The sequence below is a fragment of the Pleurodeles waltl genome, chromosome 6 (assembly GCF_031143425.1).
Source record: "Pleurodeles waltl isolate 20211129_DDA chromosome 6, aPleWal1.hap1.20221129, whole genome shotgun sequence".
NCBI classification, from domain to species: Eukaryota; Metazoa; Chordata; class Amphibia; order Caudata; family Salamandridae; genus Pleurodeles; species Pleurodeles waltl.
In genome coordinates this window covers 1090273443-1090297821 of record NC_090445.1, presented here as the reverse complement: position 1 = coordinate 1090297821, position 24379 = coordinate 1090273443, and positions in this window count along the sequence as shown.

Below are 24379 nucleotides of genomic sequence, written 5' to 3'. Positions count from 1 at the left end.
TGTGTGATGTTATGAAAGTCAAAGGGTGTTTGATGTCACTGTCACTAACCCTGACATTTTGATGAAACAACGTTCATGACGGGCCTGAACCAAGATACAAAGGAATATACACTGGGACTGGTGCCATCTTCAAGAACCAGGCTCTAGAATAATAATAAGAAACTAAAGGCAAAGATATTTAAAAGAAGATAATACAGTTTCTTACACCACTTCAAAGCAGTGGTACAGCATCATAGAATGTCCTCCAGTCCTCAAGGAGTTCCCAATGGAAGATAGTTACTTATAGAGTCGAAAACTTTGATTAGGACTCTGACACTGAAGGACTAAGGAATCTTTAAACCTTGGACATTAAATTCACATTGCATAGAGAACAAAGGGCCTGATTTAGAACTTGGTGGACGAGTTACTCCATCACAATGCTGACGGATTTCCCGTCCGCCGAAATATAAAACCCATAGGATATAATGGGATGTATATTTGAGCGGGCGGGAAATCTGTCACCATTGTAGAGGATAAACGCGTCTGCCAAGTCCTAAATCAGGCCCAAGATTTGTAAAATCATTCTCTATTTGCCAGCAAAGATGACTAATGGGTTGTAGAAGAAACATTGAAATCTTCATATATTATTGGTACAAACTTCTTATACTATTGTTTTATTTGCACAACATATTTGGCAGTTAATTTCCTGGGGGTGAAGGGACCACACAAGCAGACATTTGTTTCGAAGTATATCAAAACCTATTACTAAAAACAAAACACATAAACTTGAGAAGCCTAGAGGGATTACTGGAAAATAGCAGGCAGAACAGCAAAGGATCAGATACAATTGTCATTTTAATTGACTGATTGGGCTCTCACTAGAATACAGTCAATTGAAGCATGGAACTAAAATACTCAAAAATAAAGCCACTAGATAGGTCAAAGCTTGGTTATAGTGGGGACAACGTATTTTGCCTCTACAAACCAAGTTTAAACTTTACAAATTTTGCACATCCAAGGTTATACTTATAACTTTAATTTACAATTTATCCACCAACTTCAAATTATTATAAGTAGCAAACCTCATTATACAATCTTTTCAGCTTGCTAGAGTGGACTTGAGTAGAGTACAGTGCAGTACAGTGTTGTAGAGTGTAGTTGCATACTGTGGAATAGAGTGTTGGACAACGGAGCGGAGTAGAGCAGAGTATAGAACAGTGGCGTAGAGTGGGATAAAGTGTGGTCAGTGGAGTATAGTGGAGTGAAGTACACTGGAAGTAGAGTGGAATAAAGGGCCAGATGTAGCAAGATATGCTTTTGCGATTCTGAAATTGCGAGTTGGTGCGACTCGCAATTTCAGAATCGCAAAAGCATATGCAGAATGGTGTCTCAGACACCTTCTGCGACTCGCTATGGGGTCGCAAAGACCCACCTCATTAATATTAATGAGGTGGGTCACTTTTTGCCACCCCTTAGCGAGTCCCTGCACTCACAGGGATGGTGGCCTGCTGAAGTCAGCAGACCTCCATGTCTGTTACTGCTTTTTAAATAAAGCAGTTATTTTTTTTTCATTTTGCAGCCCGTTTTCCTTAAAGGAAAACGAGTTGCAAAATGAAAAAAATACCGAAACCATTTGGTTTCGTTTTTTCAGAGTAGGCAGTGGTCCATAGGACCACTGCCTGCTCTGAAATAATATTTTTGTCGACATTCACAAAGGGGAAGGGGTCCCATGGGGACCCCTTCCCTTTTGCGAATGAGTTACCACCAGTGTGACACTGGTGGTAACTGCGAGTTGCTTTGCGACCGCATTCGCGGTCACAAAGCAATTCTGAATTGCGATGCGAGTCGCAAATAGGAAGGGAACACCCCTTCCTATTTGCGAGTCGCATTCCCAAATTGCGAGTCGGTACCGACTCGCAATTTGTGAATGAGCATCGCGTTACACTGTTTGCATGGCGCAAACTGCGGTTTTCGCAGTTTGCACCATGCAAACGGCTACCTACATCTGGCCCAAAGTGTCATAGAGTGGAGTGATATGTTGTAGACTATAGTGGCATGGAGTGCAATAGAGTGGAATGGTGTAGAATACAGTCAAGGATAGTGTCATAAATTGAAGTACTGTGTTGTACAGTAGAGTGTAGTGAGGTGTTGTACAGTATTGTAAAGTGATGTACCCTGCAGTAGAGTGGCATACAGTCAAGTTGATTTTGAGTGGAGTGGAGTACAGTACAGTGTTATAGAGTGTGGTACAATGGATTGGCATACAGTGTTATAGCGTACAATATCATTGAGTGGTGTAGAGTGCAGAGGCGTACAATGGAATAGTGGAATACTGTCTCAGAGTAGAGTGGCATTAGGTGGGGTGCAGTGGCATAGAACGTGTTGTGTACACTGCTGCATAGTGGACTAGAGTATTTTAGAGTAGAATGGAGCAGAGTGTTGTACAGTGGCATACAGTATAGTGCATTGGAGTGAAGTATACAGTTTAGTGCATAGAGATGATAAAGTGCATAGGGAGTGGCATACAGTGTAGTAGAGCGCTGTATAATTGATCTGCATAGTGTACATTAGTGTGTGAAACAGTGGAGCTGCATAGAGTGATTTGTTGTATAGTAGCACAGAGTGAGGTAAAGTCATGTACAGTGGAGTAGAGTTGAGTGGATTGGTGTAAGGTAGAGTGCAGTAAAGTACACTATGGGGGTATAAGTGCGTCGTAGAGTAGAGTGGCATGGAGTGGAGTGTACTGGCATAGCATAGGAAGTAAACTGTTACTAATTGGAGTAGGGCTTCTAAAGTAGGCTGGAATGCTGTGCGTTATAGAAAAGTGATATATAGTGGAATAGAGTGTTGCACATTGGAGTGTATGGGCATAGAGTGGACTATAGAGTTGGACAGCGGAGTGTACAGGATAGAGTGGCGTAGAATGTCATAGAGTGCTATGAAGTGTGGTAGACTTTTATAGAGTGGAGTTATATAGAGTGGAGGAGAGTGCCATACAACAGAGACCCATAGAGTGGATTGGCATACACTGTAGTGACATAGAGTGGATTACCATAGAGTTGATTAGCATACAGTGGAATACTGTTCAGTGGAGTATAGAAAACAGGAGTGGCATAGAGTGGAATAATGTAAAGCGGAGTGCTGTACAGTGGAGTGGCAAAGTGGAGTAGGGTATAGTATATGAGTGTACATTTGGGTGGCATACATTGAAGTATCATAGCGTAAAGTAGAGGAAACTGTCATAAATTGGAATAGCATCTCATACAGTAGGATGGAGTGATGGTTTGTACAGTGTTGGAAACTGTCTTAGAGTTGGGTAGAGTGATGTACAATAGAGTATACAGGCATAGAGTTGAGTGCAAATTTGGACAGTGGAGTGTACGGGGATAGAGTGGAGAGAGTACATTGGAGTGGCATAGAGTGGAGTAGTGTACAGTGAAGCAGGGTAAAGAAGAATAGTATAGAGTGGAATAGCATAGACTGAAGTGGCCAACAGTAGAGTGATGTAGAATGCAATAGCGTATAGTGTAGTAGAGTACAGTGGAGTGGCGTAAAGTGTAATAGCATATAGTGTAGTAGCTTACAGTGGAGTTGCATACAGTGAAGTGGTTTAGATTAGAGTGGTGTATTGTGGGGTGGGGTAAGATTTAATAGCTTATAGTGCAGTGGAATACAGTGCAGCGGGGTAGAGTGGAATGCCATACAGTAGAGAGGCAAAGGTTGAAGATGCATACAGTGTAATAGCGTAGAATAGAGTGACGTATAGTGGAATAGCGTAGAATGTTGTGGCATAGAGTAGAATAACATAAAGTGGAATAGAGTTGAGAAGAATAGCATGGAATGCAGTGTTGTATAGTGGAGTAGTGTAGAGTGGAGTAGCACACAGCGAAGCTGGGTGGAGTGTAATAGCCTATAGTGGAGTGGGGTAGAGTGGAGTGGTGTCCAATGGACTAGTATGGAATGGAGTAGTGTAGAGTTGTGTGGTGTACAACAGAGTGGCATAAAGTGGCGTTGTGTATAGTAGGGTGTCATACAGTGGAATAGCGTAGAGTAGAGTGGTGTACAGTAAATTGGCATATACTAAATACTGCATAGTGGAGTAGCGTACAGGGCAGTGGCATACAGTGAAGTGGTCTAGACTAGAGTGGAATGCAGTGGTGTGGGGTAGAGTGTAACAGCATATAGTGGAGTGCTGTACATTGGAGTGGGGTTGAATCGAATGGCATAGAATGACGTGGCATAGAGTGGAATGCCATGCAGTGGAGTGGCATAAAGTGGAATAGCGTACAGTAGCGTGTCACATAGTGGAACAGCATAGAATGGAATGGTGTAGCATGGAATGGCATATACTGGAGTAGGCCTTTAGCAGGGTGACATCCAGTCACATAATTAGTGCACTATAATTGTGTCTTTAGTAAACAGGACTGAAACTTTACATATGCTGTCTAGCTTATTTTTTGGGCTTCCTTCCTACTTTTAGTAGGGTTGTGCTACATATGAAGCCTAAAGTGAATGGAAGCCAATCATTGTTGTAAAAATTAAGGCCCAGATTTATGAAAACTTAGCACTGCATTTGTGCCATTTGTTATGCAAAAGTGGCATTAGCACAACACTATATTTATATTTTGTCACTAGAGCAGCCTAGCATCCAAATTTTTGATTTAGCGTAATTTTTTGTGGGCGCCACCTCCCCTTGAATCATTTAAAGGCAATGATATGCAAGGTAGGCATTCCCTCCTAAAAAATGATGCTAGGGCGCTAGAGCCCTATTTAGAACCTGGCGGAAAAAATGACACACGTAAACATCGGGTCCAAAAAATGACACTAAGTCCGGTTAGCGTCAAAATTTTAACGCTTAGTTAGACCAGCCGTTAAAATGAGTCCCGTACACTACTACATAAGCTAAACACACAAAAGGAACATTTCCAAGCAACTGGACAACATGGACCTATTATTGCTACAGTCTAGCACACGTAAAGGACAACAGCAATGATGCCAAGTGCCACCAGCACCACCGCAGAAACTGCAAACACCACACAACAGCCACAAAGGCTGTGTAGAATGCGGGAGAGGATCTTTCGCCAGTATGCAACCATCCTGGCCTTCAGGGAAGAAGAGGGGATCATACTCTACCATCTGAGGGGGGAGTCCATTGTACAACTGCTCTATCAGATTGCGTCAGGCCTCACAGCAGGAGCGCTTAGTCACATTGCATTACCACCCATGACCAAACTACTGGCTGTCCTTCACCTGCTGGCATCAGGTTCATTCCAGACGACTGCGTCACAAGTGGGTGGGATCACCCAACCGTCCCTTTCTGCCTTCCTCCTGAAGGTCCTGGATGCCATCATCAGACTCACACCCCCACCACATCCAGTTCCCCAACACCCAGGAACTGCAGTAGGAAACCAAGCCAGGTTTCTATCAAAATGCTGGCTTCCCACATGTGCTAGGTGCAATGGACTGCACCCATGTTGAACTTGTTCCTCCTGTTGCAACCGAACACCTCTACAGGAACCGAAAACAAATACACTCCATCAATGTGCATGCCATCATGATCCAACGTGGAATTATCTCAAACATCCTAGCTAAATATCCTGGCAGCGTCCATGATGCGTACTTCTTCAGGCACTAAACTATAAACCAACGATTCTGGGATGGACAATATGGCAATGGCCTACTTGGAGTAAGATAGCATTCAAATCATAACACAGGTAACACACTAAACTGGTAGTACAAACAATACATACATCATACTAAACACACATGGACAGGGAAACCCAGATGTATAGACCACAACACATATGCAACATGCCACACTACACCACTTTCAATGCACATCACCCTCACTTACGCCCACATCTACAAGTCCCTGCCACCACCTGAATGACACATCACAGGATGGACAGGTAGAGCAATGTCCCCTTTGAATACAAAAGCAGCCCTCAAACACCTACAAGTGTCTACAGGTTGACAACAAAACACAGATATTTCACACATAAGACTTACCAAGGAATCGTTCTGCAGTATGAATTGCATCGGCCATTCCACCGTCAAACAACTCATACATGGCACTGCCCCCCATTTACCATGCTATAGAAACCTCAGGCAGAACCTATATTAAGTGCCAGCTGAGTGGTCCCATCATTATCTACATATCAGCAAAACATTACAGATATACTTATTGTGTTCAACTTTCCCTTGTGTGGTGCATAGTGCAGCACGCATTGAAATACAACATCGCCATCAATGAAAGATGATGGGCAGGAATGGGCACCTCACAGCACACCAGCAAAAATACCCGTAAATCCCACATCTCCATACCATGATACAAAGGTACCAACAGTGGAATGTGGCAGACAAGCTACTGACAATGTACAAGGAGAGGCCAGAAATGCATATGAATGAGGATAGATGGAATTTAGCAGGGCTGGACTGAAGATGCAGGGCAGTGCTGAAAAGCACAGCATGACCTGTGCTTTCCTGTCCCACAGCTGTCTGAAAAATCTTGCATACATCACAATACATCCCATATGACTGTGCCACACTAGGCATATGAACCTCGTGAACATAAGGATGCCAGCCAGCAATTGCCAACAACAACACTTTGTGCAAGGGAGGTGTTTCAAGGACAAAGAGGTCTGATACACATGCAACACAGGGCCCTACACATGTTACATGGCACACAACACACAAAACACAAAATAGGTACACATTTCCACAACATCACTCTTCTGCAGGTCTAAAGTGAAGGCACTAAGGGCCACATGTCAGAAAAGTTGGGCAGCAACTAAAGCAGTGCCACTTTACTTGCGCCCCTTAGCCCTACTCCCAACATGTGTGTGCCATATTGAATTGATGCCACACCATGGAGCAGAGTAGGTGTAATAGTGTCAAAATAATGGATGCTATTGATGGACTGTGTAGGAATATTGCCAAATTTATGGTGCAAATCCTGCACAGTACATAGGGGGCCATTGAAAGCAATCGTGTGCCCCCTACTTACGCCTGTTCTATGCATGCGTCAAAAGTACTGGATAAAAATGACTGGAACCTTTTATATTTCTCTGCACCATTTTTGCATTTGTCCCGAGGGGGAACACACCCCTTGCATACATGATGCCTTGCACAGGCATGATGTGGCACAAAGGGTCACTAAGTGTTGCACTGCATGGATGGTGCCACTTTGTAAACATGGCGCTGTGTTTTTTGCCCCATTGGCCCACAATAGTATGTGTACAATTAGTCTAATGTGGTGCAAGGAGGTGCTAGGTCCTCTTAAATGTGGGCCCTAGGTTCAAATTTAGACAACACTACACACATTTGGCATGTGTGAACTGTCAGACAAGAATTTAAAGTACAATCACCAGGTACCTAAGGCACAACCCATGATAGGAAAGTGCACCACCACACACCTATGCAACCATCCATCCAAACAGGAACACACACAATACAAGACACAAGTCTGAAATACCACCCCACTCAAAACAAATACATGCCATGGGACCTAGCAAATAACTAATATGCATGATTGGCACATGTTCACACATTAATTTGCAACAGCCAAGGTTGCAGCATCCAGCCATGGGTCATGACACCTTTTGGAAATCCTACAATGGATGCAGAGCGGGCCTACAATGAAGGCCACAGAAGGACCAGAAATGTGGAGGAGAGGACATTTGGCCTTCTCAAATAAGGATTCAGGTGCCTACTTCTTACAAGAGGAGGGCAGTTATATGCACCACCCATTGTCTGCCAAATGATCCTTGTGTGTGCCATATTGCATAACATTTGTCTATGCACAAATGACCCCTAGGATGAACAAGCGTAAACAAAATGATGCAAATGCAGCGCAAAAAAAGTATAAATCAGGGCCTAAGTATGCAAAAGGGGGGGTTGTATAGCCAGTGGAGGGGGGGTGCCAAAATGGTGCAGTGGAATATAAGAACATCAACTGTGTCATAGTTTGCTCCTACCTGCACTGAGCAGCTGTTTAAAGGTGGCACACCATTGGTACCAAATGGGCCCCTAAGTACTGTTCAGGGTTAGGGCCAAAATGTTAGCTCTAACCCAGAACAGTATATCAATTGCATCAAATACTTTGATGCTATTGCCCCCTACCCTGTGCCATGCGGGGCAGTCTTTAAAATATGTGTGCACATGGTGGCAGTAGGGGGTTGCTGAGGGCCAAAAGAAAAGTCGCCCTGCACTGGTTCCAGCACCACTTTTCTTGAATCTGCCCCATTGTCAGGAACAAAAAACAATTTAAAAGAATTCACTTCCACATGAATGTGTGGGTGGAATGTAGGCATAGTCTGTAGCAAATACATGTTACATTGCCTCACACATATCACATAAGTGTGTTGGCTTGACATATGCCTGTGTCAATTCTGGAAATATACATGAAGACTGCTGTACAGATGTATGGGCTAGGTAGGGAAAGGCTAGCAATTGCCTACAATGGCAGGTTAGTGTCTGCTACGTACCCTGGCAAAGTATGAATTACAATATCACATGTGAGTACTGAGAGCATACTTCTCAGTGTCATTCCCATGTTTTAGCAAGACAGTGACATACATGGCCCAATACACGTAAATGTCTAGTTGTATCACACCCAATCATTTAGGAATGTGCATGTAAGTCAAGCAATGTACAAACAAGTCACAGACCCTTGGCAAATTTTATGTGAAGAATGACACAGAAAGTTTGATTGTGTCAGTCCCTCTACTCATAGCTGACATGAGTAATCACAGTACCAAAAAACACTCATTGTGAATGTGACATAGGTTTTGGAATGCAAATGTGAGAATGTAGCCATGTATCACAAATGATGTGAATCTATGGTAGAACAGTTGAGATCGAATTTGGAAGACTTGGCGGGCTGTTCCTGATAAAATAACCTTTAAATACCAAGGTCCAGCCATGGACCTGTTTGTGGAGGATCTCATCCTGTAACAGCTGCGAACACGTGGACTTTCCAAAATCATTTAGGTGGAGAGAGCCCACCGCATCCCAGGTGCACCATCAAAGCCTGGAGCACACCCTTATCCTATCATAGCAAGACTCATCAACTTCCGATTCCAGGATGTGATTCTCCAAGCAGCTTGCAGTGCCCCTCCATTGCATATACGTAACACTCGGGTTAATTTCTTCCCCAATTTAAGTCTTTGAGTCCAAAGGCTGTGCCGCAGTTTTCTCTAGGTGAAGAAGGCTCTGAGGGAACGGGACCACAAGTATTCAATGATTAATCCGGCGCAGCTTTGATTAGTCGCAGCGTGTAAAACACACTGTTTATCAAGCCCAGAAGCTGTTTGGGATTGGCTGGATGGATGTCAGGTGGCAGGAGGGTCAAGACTGTCCTAAGAGGCGCCGGGTTGGCAGCACTGCAAAGGGGAATTGTGATACTCTTGAAGTGGATATGTGGGGTAAAAAAAAGGCCTAGCCTGAGTCCTTGTCCTGATCACTGGAACGGATCTTTGGACCCATGGGGACATGAGAGGGTCTCGTGGGATTCCAAATGTGGCACTGGGGATGCACCCGGAGAATCTTGCAGGTGGGCTAGGAGCTGCCCCCGATGGTCCTAAATCGATGATTGGGGCAAGATTGAGGCAGAAAATATGAGAAACAAACTTGGTAAATACATTTCAGTAAGGGGCTGGGTGGGGACCAGAAGGTGGTAGTGACGATTCATAGTTAGTAGTATGTTTAGTTGGGGCAACAGGCGCTATGCGCAGTTGCCGAGGTGGGCAGTTTGGATTCTACAGCTCATTGTAACAGGGAGGGCAGATTCATGATTGAAGAGGGGTAATGGGATTATTGTTGTAGTATATGTCCAGGCAAAATATATATAGAGGGTCAACATAGTTGAGGCACACAGGATATTCACTCTCACAGTCTAAATCCGACCCTGCGTTGGCCCGGCACCCCCCTGGGTGTGGTCCATTAACCATGCAGTGGGATGTCTAAAGTCAGTATTTCCACCCTAGGGATGCTTTCCTGAAATGTCAAGGGCCTGCGCAAAAAATTCAAACGGGGAGTGGTGCTCCAGCACATCAAACCAGACTAAACTGATATAATTCACCTACAAGAGACTCTCCTCCTGGGTAATAGGTGTCACACCCTTGACCACTGGGGATAACAAAAGGCTGCTCATGTGGCCCATAGCACCTCCCCAGAGGAATAATAATCTTGGTGTGGAGAAAGCTGCCCCTGGTCATTTGGCAAATATGGCCCCATCGGCTGGGTCGCTATGTGATGCACTCTGGGACCTGGGAGGGGGGAATCTTAAACATACTTCCAGTATTTTTACAATATGACTTCATGACTTGGTACTACCAGCCCTGACCGCTCTGGTACACAGTCTTCCAGATGGGGAACTGTTCCTGTGAGGTGACTTTAACCCAATGCTGAGTTATAGCGTTCAACAACACCCCACAGGCCCCTAGACTCAGTTAGATCACCATGTGAAGACTTCCTAACTGCCCAGGGATTGGCTGATGAATGGTGTACCCTTGACTCAGCAACCCAGCACTTTATCCTTTTACTTGGGGGGTGCATGACAGTCTCTCCTGGTTTGATCACTGTCTCATGCCAACTCTCCAGCTGTTAATAGTCAGGGAGATTACCAACTTAGCCAGTGGTATTGATGACCATTCTCCCCTGTGTCTGGTGAATGGTCGGGATGGGAGGATGAACACTAGCCACATTATATTGAGCTCTTGATACCTTAAAGTGCCAAAATAAAGAGAAGGGATGTAAGCCGCAATAAACCATTATTTTCTAAAAAAAATACAGCACTTCGGTCGAGTCTGCACTCATGTTGTGGGCGGCCTGTAAGACAGTAGTCAAAAAGGGCCAAATTGAAGGCTCTTGTACATGAGTTATTGTCCCTTGAGGCTGGCTTACTAGATGAGGAGGGATCAGAGGGAGCCCATACCTAGCCCTTAAGCTAAAAGAATACTGAGATGTGGCCCAGAAAGCTGCTAAAATGAAACGTAGGGCAACACAGCACCACATCAAGTAAATGGGGGACAAGACAGGAAAAATATTGGCCTAGCTGGACAGGTAGGAGGCAGCAGATCCTCCTGGGATCCAGAACGATTCTGGGGAACTTGTAAGTAGTCGAGAATCCATAGCCCAAACGTTTGCCCACTACTGTAGGAAAATCTATTATGCAAGGTGTTTTGCCACTCAGGGCAAAGCAGGTGAGCTCCTGGGTGACATCCCCCTCTCAACCCTCCCCAAAGAGAATAGGAAAGCCTTAGAAGATGAACTTTCCCAGGAGGAAATTGTTCGAGCCATCAGGGATGTGAAGCCAGGCAAAGCACCAGGGCCCTGTGGGGTACCAATAGATCTCCATAAGTTGACAGAAACTAAGCTTGCCTGACATCTGAAGCAGATCTATTAGGAGAGCCATTCGACCAGTGCCAGGCTTCAATAGTGTTCATCAACAAAGAAGGAAATCCCAGGGAAGACAGTAACTGTACCCGGGGTCTACATACCTGACCCAGGTCCACAACCTATCGATGACCTAACCAAGCATCCTAGGAATAATCTCAACTATTTATGGCTAGTCATGTAATACCATGGGAATTGATAAGACATGTCCTACACAAACAAGCGGCCTGTCCCCAGTTCATGATAGGGCATGCCTGGCATCAAGAACTACAAAGGTAAGAAAACATACTTGGCCATGGGATCACAAATGTCCAGGTGTATGTCTGCAGGGGACTGTGCATCACACTGCAGATGATCCACTAGGAGGATGGCAGATCATCACCCAACTCCCCCCCCACCAACCCATAAAGGAGGCTACATTGACCCTTGACACAGTCAGGCGCCTCCTGATTGTGCACAGTGATCTGAGCTGAGGTGACCACAGTAAACCACAGTTACTACATGCAACAATAGGGCTGTGTGGCCATTTAAAGTGACACAGGAGCAATGAGTCACTGCATGAGAGCAGCCCTGCCATACAGATTGTATCACATTTTATCAATCTGGCAATAACAACAAAGTTTGGCTCATTGAACATTCACATTTTATGTTGTCAACACACCAACACATAAGACCTAAAGTTTTTTACACATGTCCCAGCTAGGTGGACCAAGCGTTGTGCTGTCTATTTGTGGATGGACAAATGAGTACAATTTACATGATAAAATGTGTAGGTGTCACACTATACCTTACAACTTACCATGAGCAGTACAAATGTCCCCAGATTGTGAAACATATTTTACACTGATATGTGTACACAGCCTTGAGACAATGGCCTACATATGGCACAGCTGGAATTGAGAATTGGTATTTGTCTAATCCCTGACCACACCACCATATCATGCATCACTTGACATGATATATTTAGATGGGTATTGTTATATTTATTTGGGGGCCATTATTTTTGCAGTGAAGGGAACCTGCAAAATGTCGAGGGAGGGGAGAGCCCATCGCATGAGTGGTGATGAACTGGGAGGGTTCATCTGGCTAATGTGCCACTACCTCCCCATAATGGTGCCTATGGGTGGCTGGGTCATCAAGGGCTACCCAACGGAGACAAGAAAGCTGCAGTGGGGCAAGGTGCTCTACCAGCTGTGCAGGATCTTTTCAGTGTAGCAGACAGACCACCAGCTCAAACACCAGTGAGCAGACCACATTGCCTGGGAAGGAGATCTCCAGGATCACCTATTGTGCAATGCAAGGGTTCATGTTTCGCAGGCACAAATGTACATATCCATCATGGGCTTCACAACTGTGGAAATGTGACAAGTAATGTTTGAGTGATGACACATGTGATGCAGGAGTATTGTTAGTCATGGGTGTGTGTGTGCCTTGAGTCATGTATGTGCAGAGTGGCATGGCAAGAACACAAATGTAAGAAGGAGTGATTGCCTCATAATGCAACATCTGTCTCTTAGTGTTTGAAGGTAATGTTGCTGATCGAGGTAAGTAATACCTAACCATATGTTAAAATTTGTCCATTGCAAGACTTGTGGCAGTTTGAAAGCCTGGTGCCACATGATGGCAGCCCCAGGCCTGAATAATGCAAGGTGTCTATTCCTGCCATAGGTGGCAAATGAAAAAAGAGCCTTTAAATGAAATTGGTTACACTGTGCCTTTTTTGGAGTTAACTTGTATTTGTGACTAAGGCATTGCTATCAAAATGCCTATTTATCACTTTTCAGGTATAGCACCTGCATGTATGGTGAAAAACATGCTAAGAGCAAGCATAATGGCATAGTTCCCAATGTCAGTGTCCTGACATCTGTTGTGGTGTGCCATATGTCACATATGGCGCACACAGGATGGAGTTATGTGGTGGTAGTACGGGTTTAAAAGAGTCAAGTATCTGAGTGCTTGTTGCTTTTTCACATAGATTCACTACAAAATTCTACGTTTCTGCCAATGGACAGAATCCTGTCCCCCAAAAATGTGTAACATATGTATTTGATACATGTATATATGTCTGCATTCCATATCTGACACGTTTTTGTGGGCTAACTATGGGCCAGATATTAAGGTAACAGGCGCAGCGCGGTCAACATCAGAAGTGCCACACTGTGCCAATTTTTAAATGCAGGGCTGCACCGTATTTACAAGAGTATGGCGCTGTCCGTGCCTGCTCCGGTGGCTGATTAAGCTGTCTGTGCCAACACAGGCATACTTGCACCTTAGGGGAGTGTTTGTTTTTATGTGCAGAAAGGGATACTTCCTTCACATAAGCAATCATTCATAGCATTTTTGTTCTTCTGTGTTTGCTGCAGAATGCAGGACACATAGAAAAAGCTAGAAAGGATGAGGAATACAAGCATTTCTCATCATTTTGACATGCTAACGCCACCCCTGGGATGGTATTTCTGGTGGCGCTGCCATCAATTTACAATATCTTGTAAATCTGGGGCAGCGTCAAAAGTAATGGTTGTTGCGACGGGACGCCCACTCCAACACCCACTGCAGGCCCTTCTGATGCAGAAAACTGCATCATAGTGGCCCATATTTACATGGGGGCTTACGGCACAAAAACAGGCATTACAGCTCCTTGTACATATGGTGCAGTGAAAAGCGCAACGGGAGCATCACTGAAAGTGATGCTCCGGTGGCTCTAGGGCCTTTTAAATATGGCTCTTTGTCTTTCTGACAGACATGTAATAGTCAGTAGTTGTTCATTTCTAACACTAACTTGACTAGCTCACTCAGCTTAACAAGCTGAATTTGTAACAGTTGTCCATACTTTTATGTGTTTAACAATCACAACGCTAGGTTTTCCTGTTATGTCTTGCAGGTGGACCTCAGCCCTACACTGTTGGAGAGGTTTCCTGGTTTGAAGACCCTGATGCAGCCAGTAAGTGCCACCTTGTATGTCACATGTCTAGATCCTGGGTTGTGTGTGAGAGGGCATGATGTGTGCAACGCCATGTTGAAATGGCATGTGTGACAGTTAAGAAATCGTCATCTATGCTTGAGTATCGACATCACGTCTGAGTTGGTTGATGCACTGGTGCCAACGTGTGCTGCAATGGAACTGTGGGTCTTAGGAAAAGGTAATTATACCCACAATCACAGTGATGTTATTCAAGATATATGTCAGAGGTGCTGACTTTTAGAAGTGCATGGATGTTGCCAACATATTTGTCACAGCAAATGTTGCTGCACTGTGTTCCACAGATTGCACTAATTTACTTTGGACATGGTACAATTTATGTGCATGCGTTGAGGCCTCTAAAGGGCTTATCAATGAGATACTTGCACCACCAGTGCTTCACTGCTCTTCAGAAATGAAGTGAGGCACCGGCAGTGCAAGGAGCTTTTTTTTGATGGACAACAGTTAGTTGAGTACACAGAGAGATTTCAGCTCGTCTCCAGATGGATGTGGGACATGTCAATAGATTGAAGCAAACAAGATGTGTGCAGTTTAACCTACATGATATACTCATCATGATAATTGTGAACGCGCGTGGTCACTGCATGTGTGTATGAGATATGCATGGTGAGTGTTTACCTGGTAATTCGTAGATGCAAAAAGGCTTGTGCACAGATAGGTCAATATTTAAGAAAAGTGATGCTGCACCCAGTGTAGTACCACTTTTCTTGTGCCCCTTAGCACACCCCTACCCCCACCATGAGTGCGCCGTATTAGAAATTCAGCATACCATGCCACAAGGTAGGCGGGAATAGGGTAAAATGTTTGACACTATTGATGTACTGTTCAGGCTTAGTGCTAAATATATTGGCACTAGCCCTGAACAGTACATAGGCACCAATTATAACCAATGGTGTTCCCCCTTTTAATGCCTACTGTGAGCAGATGTTAAAAGGAGAAAAAATAAATTATGCTTTGAAATCTCTTAGAATCCCCAGTGCCATTTTTCAAGCCCCCCCCCCCCACCTGAAGAACCCCACCTTGCATACATGATGCCTGGCCAAGACATAATGTAGCACAAGTGGTGACAAAGTGGTACAATGCATCCATTGAGCCACCTTGTTATTATGGCACAGGGATTTTAACCTTGTTGGCCCACATCAGCCTCACAATAATGATAATGCTAATGCAGCGCAAGGAGGCACTAGTCCAACTTAATTCTGGGCCCTAATGTGCAACATTAGATAGCTGTTATCCCTGTGACATGGACATGATACCGTAGAAGCCTGTTAGGCATATTTGTGTTGATTTGGTTCTGGACATTGCTGTAGTATGTCTGGTGGACAGCATGTGTCATCTGAAGATGCTGTATACATTTCATGGTTGTTTTTACTCAACCCAGTGCAGGTTTTGACGTCATGTTTCCCAAGTGTTTTAGCAGCCACAATGACCCAAGCATAGAAGTGTGAATTAGAGAAGAGGGCCGAGCGTTTCGCCACATATTGGAAGTGTAAGCAGATTACCGCAAGATGGCCAAGAGGTATCATGGGGGGAAGTCATCTGGGTCTTGGCTGGCATTCCCACATGGGGGGGCCACCTCAACAGGCAGCAGCCAGCAGCAAGAAAACCTCAAGCTCTAGGTCAAGGGTCAGGGATGCCTCAGCAGGTCCCCCCAACATCACATCCACTGCACAACCATTGACAGCAGCCCAGCAACAGCCACCACCAGCTGTCACTGTCTCCATCTTTGAGGCTGACATGAGACGGAACATGGATGATGTAAAGGCCAGGTTGGCAAAACTGGAGCAAGACAATGCCCGCAACTACAAGCTTTTAAAGTACTTTAAGAAAAAGCTGAAAAAGCTATGAATTTGAAAATGGTGACTTTCCCAGTTCTTTCCCTTAAACTATCTTATTGTATATAGTTTTAGTGTTTTTTAGGTGGGTAGTTGTAGGTCAGGTAGCATAGATTAGGTTAGTTTTAAGACATAGTTAGTATAAATGGTGGGGGTTGGCTTTTGGTAATTTATTGTTTTTTTTTTTTTGGGTGGGAGTTATTTATGGGGCTCTATGTAAAATAAATACATAAATAAATAAAATAAAAATACAAAATATATATATATTTGTTTAGGCAATAGGTTTAGTTAATCTATTTGTAGCTGTAGTTCATGTTGTCCCACTTGTCCATTGTCTCTTAAGGGGGTGAGGGGACAATGTTTATTGTGGGGCGTTACATGTATAAGGTAAGTTTAGATTAGGATAGATACCTGTAGAGGTAAGATAAGTTAGTATAGGTTAGCTTAGTGTAGGTTAGTGTATAGTTTAGATTTTTAATCGGTTGTGTTTTTAAGTGACAATAAATCCTGTTAGTTCTAAACAATGAGGTGTCTATGCTGATTGACTGTCTGGATTTTCTCATGCAGTGGCCATGTTGGAGAAGTGCCTTAGGGTATGCAATCAGTTTTGATTTACATCCCCAATGACCAAGGAACTGTCTGATTGGCAGCGGCATGACTTCAGCTACTATAGTTTTCAGCGCAGTTCCTGACACTGGGATTGTGTATGGATACAAATTCTTTGACAGGTAATAATGCAACATAAATTGTCATCAATAAGGTCTGTGACAATCATTCTAGAAAGAGTTAGCACATTAAACTCCACCTTATTTGGGGAATGGATACTGGCACACTAACAGCTGCCCCACACAGTCCTACATATGCCTCTTTTGTTTCTCACATATTTGTTGTAAAGATACAATCTTTAGGGTCATTTCCAGTCACTTGTGTTCTGAACCACACATGCCATATGTCAACTTGCATGGATTTTTGTTTGAAACATGCTTTGAAGCCTCAGATAGTTGGTTGTAGTCCACAATACTATTGTCACCTTTATCATGTTTGAATCCTAGTGTGTGCCTTTGTGTTTGACAGTAAGCCACACATGTCATTTGGTTCTCTACTCATTGAAATAGCTTCACACAATGCATACATTCATAGGAGTTGATAGACCACTGAAAAAGCAGAACACATTTGATTATGGTGATTTATTTACATCTGCAAGTTTTGTTTCCAATGACGTCCAATGTACTGTTCACTGACCCCATGAGGGATCCCAAGCCATTGAATGTTTAGTCAGAGTCCAAAAGTGAAGGACATGTCATGAAACATGTGTAGGAGGGGAGTGCATTAGTGAGGAGGTGTCCAAATTGACAGTAGGTAGGAATTGACACAATGACAGTCCATACATGAAAAGGCAACAGTAGTAGAGTGAAGATGGCACATTTCCAGCTGTCCGAACATTGGCATGATCTTAAGCACAGAACTAAAGAGATACTGTCTGTGTGGCATAGACTGGAGCTACTGTGTGTTTTTTTGTGTGAATATTGTTCCTTGCACATCTTCATCCTCTGATGTGTATGGTACCTCCTGTGCCAGGGGTGGTGCTGTTGTTGAAGTTGAGGGGGGCACACACACATCAGGGGATAGAGATGTGGAATTAAAGGTCCTGGCAGCTGCCATTTGTGGGAATGCATAAGGACTCACTGCAGCAAGGTGGATCTGCTGGTGTTGCAAAACAGCTTCTACATCACAGTGGTAGGCAGCCTTGTTTTCACTGAGGGAGGCCATATCTCGCTGTATGAAATCCAGGGCATTTTGTGTAGCCTGGTATCAATCATGCTGCTGGCACTTTGGGAGGGCGAATTGGTGAAGCCTCTGACTTATGACAGAAGCTATGTCGGCCAGAGACTGCTGGAGTCCACGTTGTAGGGAATGGGTACCTTTGAAAGCAACTGGGTTGTCCTTATTAGGACTGAGGCACCTCTGCATTCCCCTCAGGCTGCTCACCATGGTCTCCATCCCCACCTGTGCCTGCTATGCCAGCTACCGCAGGACTCCTACGGCTGTCCTCTGAGAGGTAATGTCTGGGTGCTCAGAGTCCTGGGCAGTGGCCGGACTCATTAGTGCTGTGTTCTGGTAGGGGGTGGTTCATATGGAGACCCTGCAAAGCTGTGTGTCCTCCCTGTGACTGGAGGTGGTGTCTGGAAGGAACCCAAAACATCCTGGAGAGTGTCAGCATTGATGGTCGGCAGCTGGTCATCCATATCATCTATAAAATCCAGGACAGGCAGTTTCCACAGGAGGTAAGGCATCATCCTTTGCAATGGGATAGTGAAAGGTCAATATTTGACTGAAGGTGGCTGTTGACATGGCTCATTATTTACTCTCTACTGGTGGCTCAGTGACATGGTACAGACCCCCACATCAAGCCACACATTTGTGGCCCCTTTATGGCGCACTGTGCCACATGAACATCATTTGTGTATGGTCACCATTTGCACAATGTGCCATTCCACAGTTCCCAGTGTGTTACACCTACCTTGATTGTTTGATCATGGTCTTCAACATATGTACCCCTTTCATAGACTTGTCTGTGTTTACTTTGCAAGCCATGGACGTTGTTCAGGATGCATGCCCACATTGCAAGTGGAGATGTACAGAGAGACTTGGAAATTGTTCTTACAGATATTTGAGTAAGTAACTGTTTCATCTGCCACCCTACGTGTGTTTCTGGAGGGATGGTAGAGAGTGAGCTGTCCACATGCATCCTCCTAGCACTTTGGGTGGTGTACCCATCATCCTGCACCACCCATTGTGAGATTCAACCAAAATGTGTGTATTTGAGCAAACAGGATTTTCTCCCTTCCTGCTGGACAATACTCATCCGTGCATCTCAGGTTTCCTTGTTGCTAAGCTGCAAGCATGTTTGCATTGCTGGACTGAGTGTGGTTTTGGTGGAAGGTAGACCTTTCTGTTTGCACACATACACACGAGATGGTTCATTGTTATGTTGTGTGTTGCAGGATGCAGAACGCATGACTATGGGCCAGATTTACAAGGCCCTATCACCACTGGAGCATCACTTTTTGCAATGCTCCGGAGGTGCTTTTCACTGCTCTATATTTCAAGGACGTGTGATTCCACTATTCGTGGTGTTATGCCTCCTTGTAAATATAGGCCCCTCTGATGCAATTTTCTGCATCAGAGGGGCGTGTAATGGGTGTTGCAGTGGCTGTTCCAGCACAAACTCCATTGCTTTTGATGCTGCCCCAGATTTGCAGAAAATTGTGCATCTGTGGCAGCGACAATTACTAATGCCACGGCAGGGACGCGTTAGCATGGCAAAATGAGGAGAAATGCTTTTGTACCTCTATGTTTTTTGCTTTTTCTATGTGTGCTGCATTTGGAAGCATGCAAAGCATTAGCAAAATGCCATGGATGGTTGTTTCTGTACAGGAAGGTGTCCCTTCCTGCACATGAACAATCTATCTCCTCAACGCAGGCACCCTTGCACTATGGTGCATGGATGCTTGCATTGGCACATGAAGCTTCATTTATCACCAGCACGGGGGAAACACAGGGGTGAGCCATTTTCCTGTAAATATAGTGCATCCCTGCATTTCAAAAGTGGCACAGTGTGGCACTGCTATTTTTGGAGCTGCCCTGTGCTGTTTTACTATGCCATTAATCTGGGTCTAAGTGGCTCGGAGGATGCAGGTGAAAAGCCCACTCAGTTCCATCACTCTGTCAACACACGTGTGGTGGGAGATGGACCTGATACATTTTGAGGATTGTTGATGTGTGGATGCATCATGTTGGGACATGACTTCAGGGGTGGCAATGCAGTTTTGGTACTAAGGATAGACATGGTAGTAATCCTATAGTGAACTAGTTTCAATGTGCGTTGCAATCATTTTCAAATATTGTAAGTGGCAAACAGCATTCCTCTTAGTAGATTCAGCAGGATGTGTTCCTTCTTGCAGATGTTCATTAGGACCAGCAAGAGGGACACCCCTACACCATGCAGGCTGTGTGGCACTGTTGGTGAGGTCCGTCATATATTTAGACATTACCAAGGTTAGTAGAAGGATGCATTGACTTTCTGTGACAAGTACACATCCCTGTACATTTGAATTGATGCTGCACAGCGGAGAATGCTGAGCTGTTGCACTGCGTGTTTCTTCATAAATGGGTAATTATGTGCCAGTATATCCAGACACAGACAGCATAGTGCTCTGGCCAACCATATTAGTTTATTGACTTCTACTTGAGTAGTGGATAGTGATAGGTCATAATTAACATGTCAAGGTGAGGCTCCTTGCACACCTTATAGTGGTGTATTTTCAATGTTCCCCCTCACACCTGACACTGCATGTAATAGGCATTCCATGTGTATATTTGTGATATTCCCATGCAACAATGCAACAGATGTATGACCCAACCAGCTTCTGATGCCTTTGAAAAGGTCAGCACATCTGGAATTGGTTAAGTGTAGTCCAAGAACTTAGGGTGGTGTGGCAGTGACAAGTGGGTGTGTGAAAAGTTTGTTATGCTGCAGATTGTAGTGGTTTATTGTGTGCTGCATTGTGCATCACACATCGGGCAAACTTTCAATGTATTTGGTGCATTGATTCCACACCACCATTTTCCATGCTGGCCCCTTGCCACATCCAGCGACAGCATGAAAGCACGTCATTGACATTACTGGTCACCATGGTGGACATTCCCACAGTAGTCTTATGAGTTTTGTCACTATATTGGTGCTTAACTGCATTGGCACCATAAAGTATGGCACTTGTGCAGCAAAGCACGAGGAGGGTCATTGCTTACAATGCTTGCGTTGCTTTGTCATCTGTCTTTGGCAGGCCTCACACATGAGGTTATTAGATAGCACAGTGCAACCTTTATGGATTGCCTGCCCCATTACTTCTTCACTCCCTGCGTAAGGAAGATTTCCTTGAATACATCATATCTGCCACAGGCATATAGTGGTGGAAGGATGTATAAAGTGGATCAATGCATGCACTGTGTGACTTTGTTGAAGTAGCACAACGGACATGGGCAGTTTGCATTGATACAACTTGTAGCTTGAAGGTGCCCTTTGTGCACAACACCAACAATTCCCACAACACAGGCAACCTTGCTACATGGTGAAATGGAAGCTACTTCTACAGCAGCACAAATGATGATCACAGACATGTTATATATGCTCAGATGTCTGCCCATTACCAAATGGTGCATGGAGTTGTGTAACAGTTCTTGTTGGGCCAATCTCTGCATCAAGCGTACTATAAGTTGCCCCTAAGTGTTACACATGGGCAGGTGGATCAATGGCAAAAATAAAGAGATTGCTGGGATGGTTGAGAAATGGTTGGTGCATATTGGGAGGGGAAGGTCTGTGGCCATCTGAAGTGTTTGACCATTATGTCCCAGGTTTCAGGGAAAATGATGAAGCACAATGCTGCACCACATTTGGCAGCGCCGCACTCCATCAGCTGCAATATGCGGGGATGCATCATTTTAAAACTTATACAGCACTCCCCTGTGTTGGCCCCTGCACCGGTGATAGTTTTGCAGCAGAGCCCCAATGCTGACAACCTTGCACCATAGTCCAAGGATGGCTGCGCTGCAAGGAAGATTGTTTTAGTGCAGGAAGGGATGCCTTTGTGCACAAAAACAATCTACTATGGTCATTTGCACTTTCTATGTGTGCTGCAAGATGCAGCACACATAGGAAGAGCTAAGAAACGAGGAGGAATTAAAGTATTTCTCCTTGCTGAACAATGCTAACACCACCCATGGGGCTGTGTTAGATTTTGGCTCAGCCTCAGGTTTACATGAACTCATAAATCTGGGGCAACATCAAAATGCAATGGGAGTTGTTGTGGCACGCCCACAGCAACAGCAATTGCACACCCCTTGCAGGCAAAGTGCTGCGGGTGAAGAGGCCATATTTACAAGGTGATGTTACGCCACAAAAAGTGGCTTAATGTCACCTTTTAAAGATGGCAGAGTGCATAGCTCCACAGGAGCATCACTAACAGGGAGGCTCCGGTGGTGATAGGCCTTTTGACTCTGGCACTATGGGGGTTATTCTAACTTTGGAGGAGTGTTAATCCGTCCCAAAAGTGACGGTAAAGTGACGGATATACCACCAGCCGTATAACGAGTTCCATAGGATATAATGGACTCGTAATACGGCTGGTGGTAAATCCGTCACTTTTCCGTCACTTTTGGGACGGATTAACACCTCCTCCAAAGTTAGAATAACCCCCCTATGTGTACCGATGTGACCCTTTTGCAGGCATTCAGTGTGTCCTATGTGCCTCCCCTTCTGCCATTTGTTAAGTTCCAGATTATCCCCCACTGCAACTTACCATACATTTGTGGTAGGTCTTGGAAGTCTGCAACGCCCTTTCCTGCAATTCCATCTCCTCCGTGATGACCACTGCCACCATCTCCTCCAGCTCATCCAGGTCCTCCAGGGGTGCGGGACTTCCACCTCCAGTCTGCAGTGCTACCTTTCGGTTCCTGGCCAGTTTCTCTTTAGTTCTGCGCTTGTAATCATGCCTACGCTTCTTACAATTGGTGACAGTCCTCTTCACCTCTGCCACACTGTTGACTTTATTTACTATTCACTGCTATGTGGCCTCCTTCTTACCTATTGGCAATTTTGAGGTAACGAAGAGATGGTGCTGGTGCTCTGTCACCTCTCTCATGAAGATGTAATTCTCCTCCTGACTAAAGGGACACTTCTGCTTCCTTTTCTCCTCCTCCTGTGATTTTCCTGCTCGATCCTGGCTTGTCCTGGGCTGATTGCAATCTCTCAGGGATCTCTCATGGCCTGCATTCTCCATCTTGGCTCCCTTTATGTTTTTTTGTTGCTTACGGGCTTTTTTTTACGCTAAGGCTGCAATGTTGGCACTAACACGATTAGCATAAGAAAAGTGCCACTAATCATGCTAACGACCCTTTTGCAGCACAGTGTAGTTTTTCCTTACGGCGTGTCGCAAAGGTTAGCATCTTTTTTTTTATGTTAACCTTTCCTTTGCGCCATGGTGCGTTGTTTTATAAATACGACGCATGGATGGCACAAAGGAATGTCATTAGCCAGCGTTCAAATTTTTGATGCATAACTGCACTAGGGCACTTGGGCGTCATTTTTCTTAAATCTGGGTCTAAGAATATGACTTTTTTTCCTAATGTCCAATTATCATGTCCTCCAAATAGTAGTTTGTGTGGCTCACTGCTGGGGCAATTTTTTCATTTTGTTGCACCGATAGTTTTTGTTTGGCTTGTTGATCACTTTTATTTCATGAGCCAAAGAGCATGCAGAGAAAACGTATTAGATTAAGATGTATTATATTTCTTATGTATTTGTTTATAGGTTTTTGTTATCATGTGACCATAAATGGGTCTTTCAGTTGTTTATGTACTAAATCTGAAACTTTACATATGTAGTCTAGTTCATTTTTTGTGCTTCCTTGCTACTTTTAGTAGATTGCGCTACATTTAAATGCAAAAGTGAATGAAAGGTAATAATTGGTATTGTTATAAAAATTGGGATTATTTTTTTCCAAGTAGCCAATAATCATGTCCTCAAATTGTAGTTTGTGTGTTCACTGCTAGGTCAATTTTTCATTTTGGGTGAATCAGACAGATGTTTTTGTTTGGCTTATTGGGCCATTTTTATTTTGTGAGCAGACAGCATACAAAGAAAAATTATGTATATTAAGATTAGAGCTCCCGGTTTCCTGGTATTTTTATTTTTTTTACGTTTCTGTCTGTATTTATCCATGTTTGTTTTCTGCTCACTCTTTCTGTATTTGTTCATTTTTATTTTGTGTTTACTGTATTAATGAAGCTATGTATTTTCCCACATTTATTTAACTGATAAATGTATACTCTCATTTGAATGTCCAAAAGGTTTAATTAGTTTACAGTGCGTTAGCGTTATCTGAAAACACTTGCGTTGTAGGAAAGCATACATGAAAAAACAAAATCATCCAAAGAAGGCCTATTTTCCATATTTTTCTGTATTTAAAAATAGATAAAGACAGGATAATAAATAGTTTTCTGTCTGTATTTATCTGTAAAAATCAGTAAAAACAGAAAACTGGGAGCCCTAATTAGGATGTATACTATTTGTTATGGATTTCTTTATAGATTTCCATAACCATGTGACCATAAATGGGTCTTTCAGTTG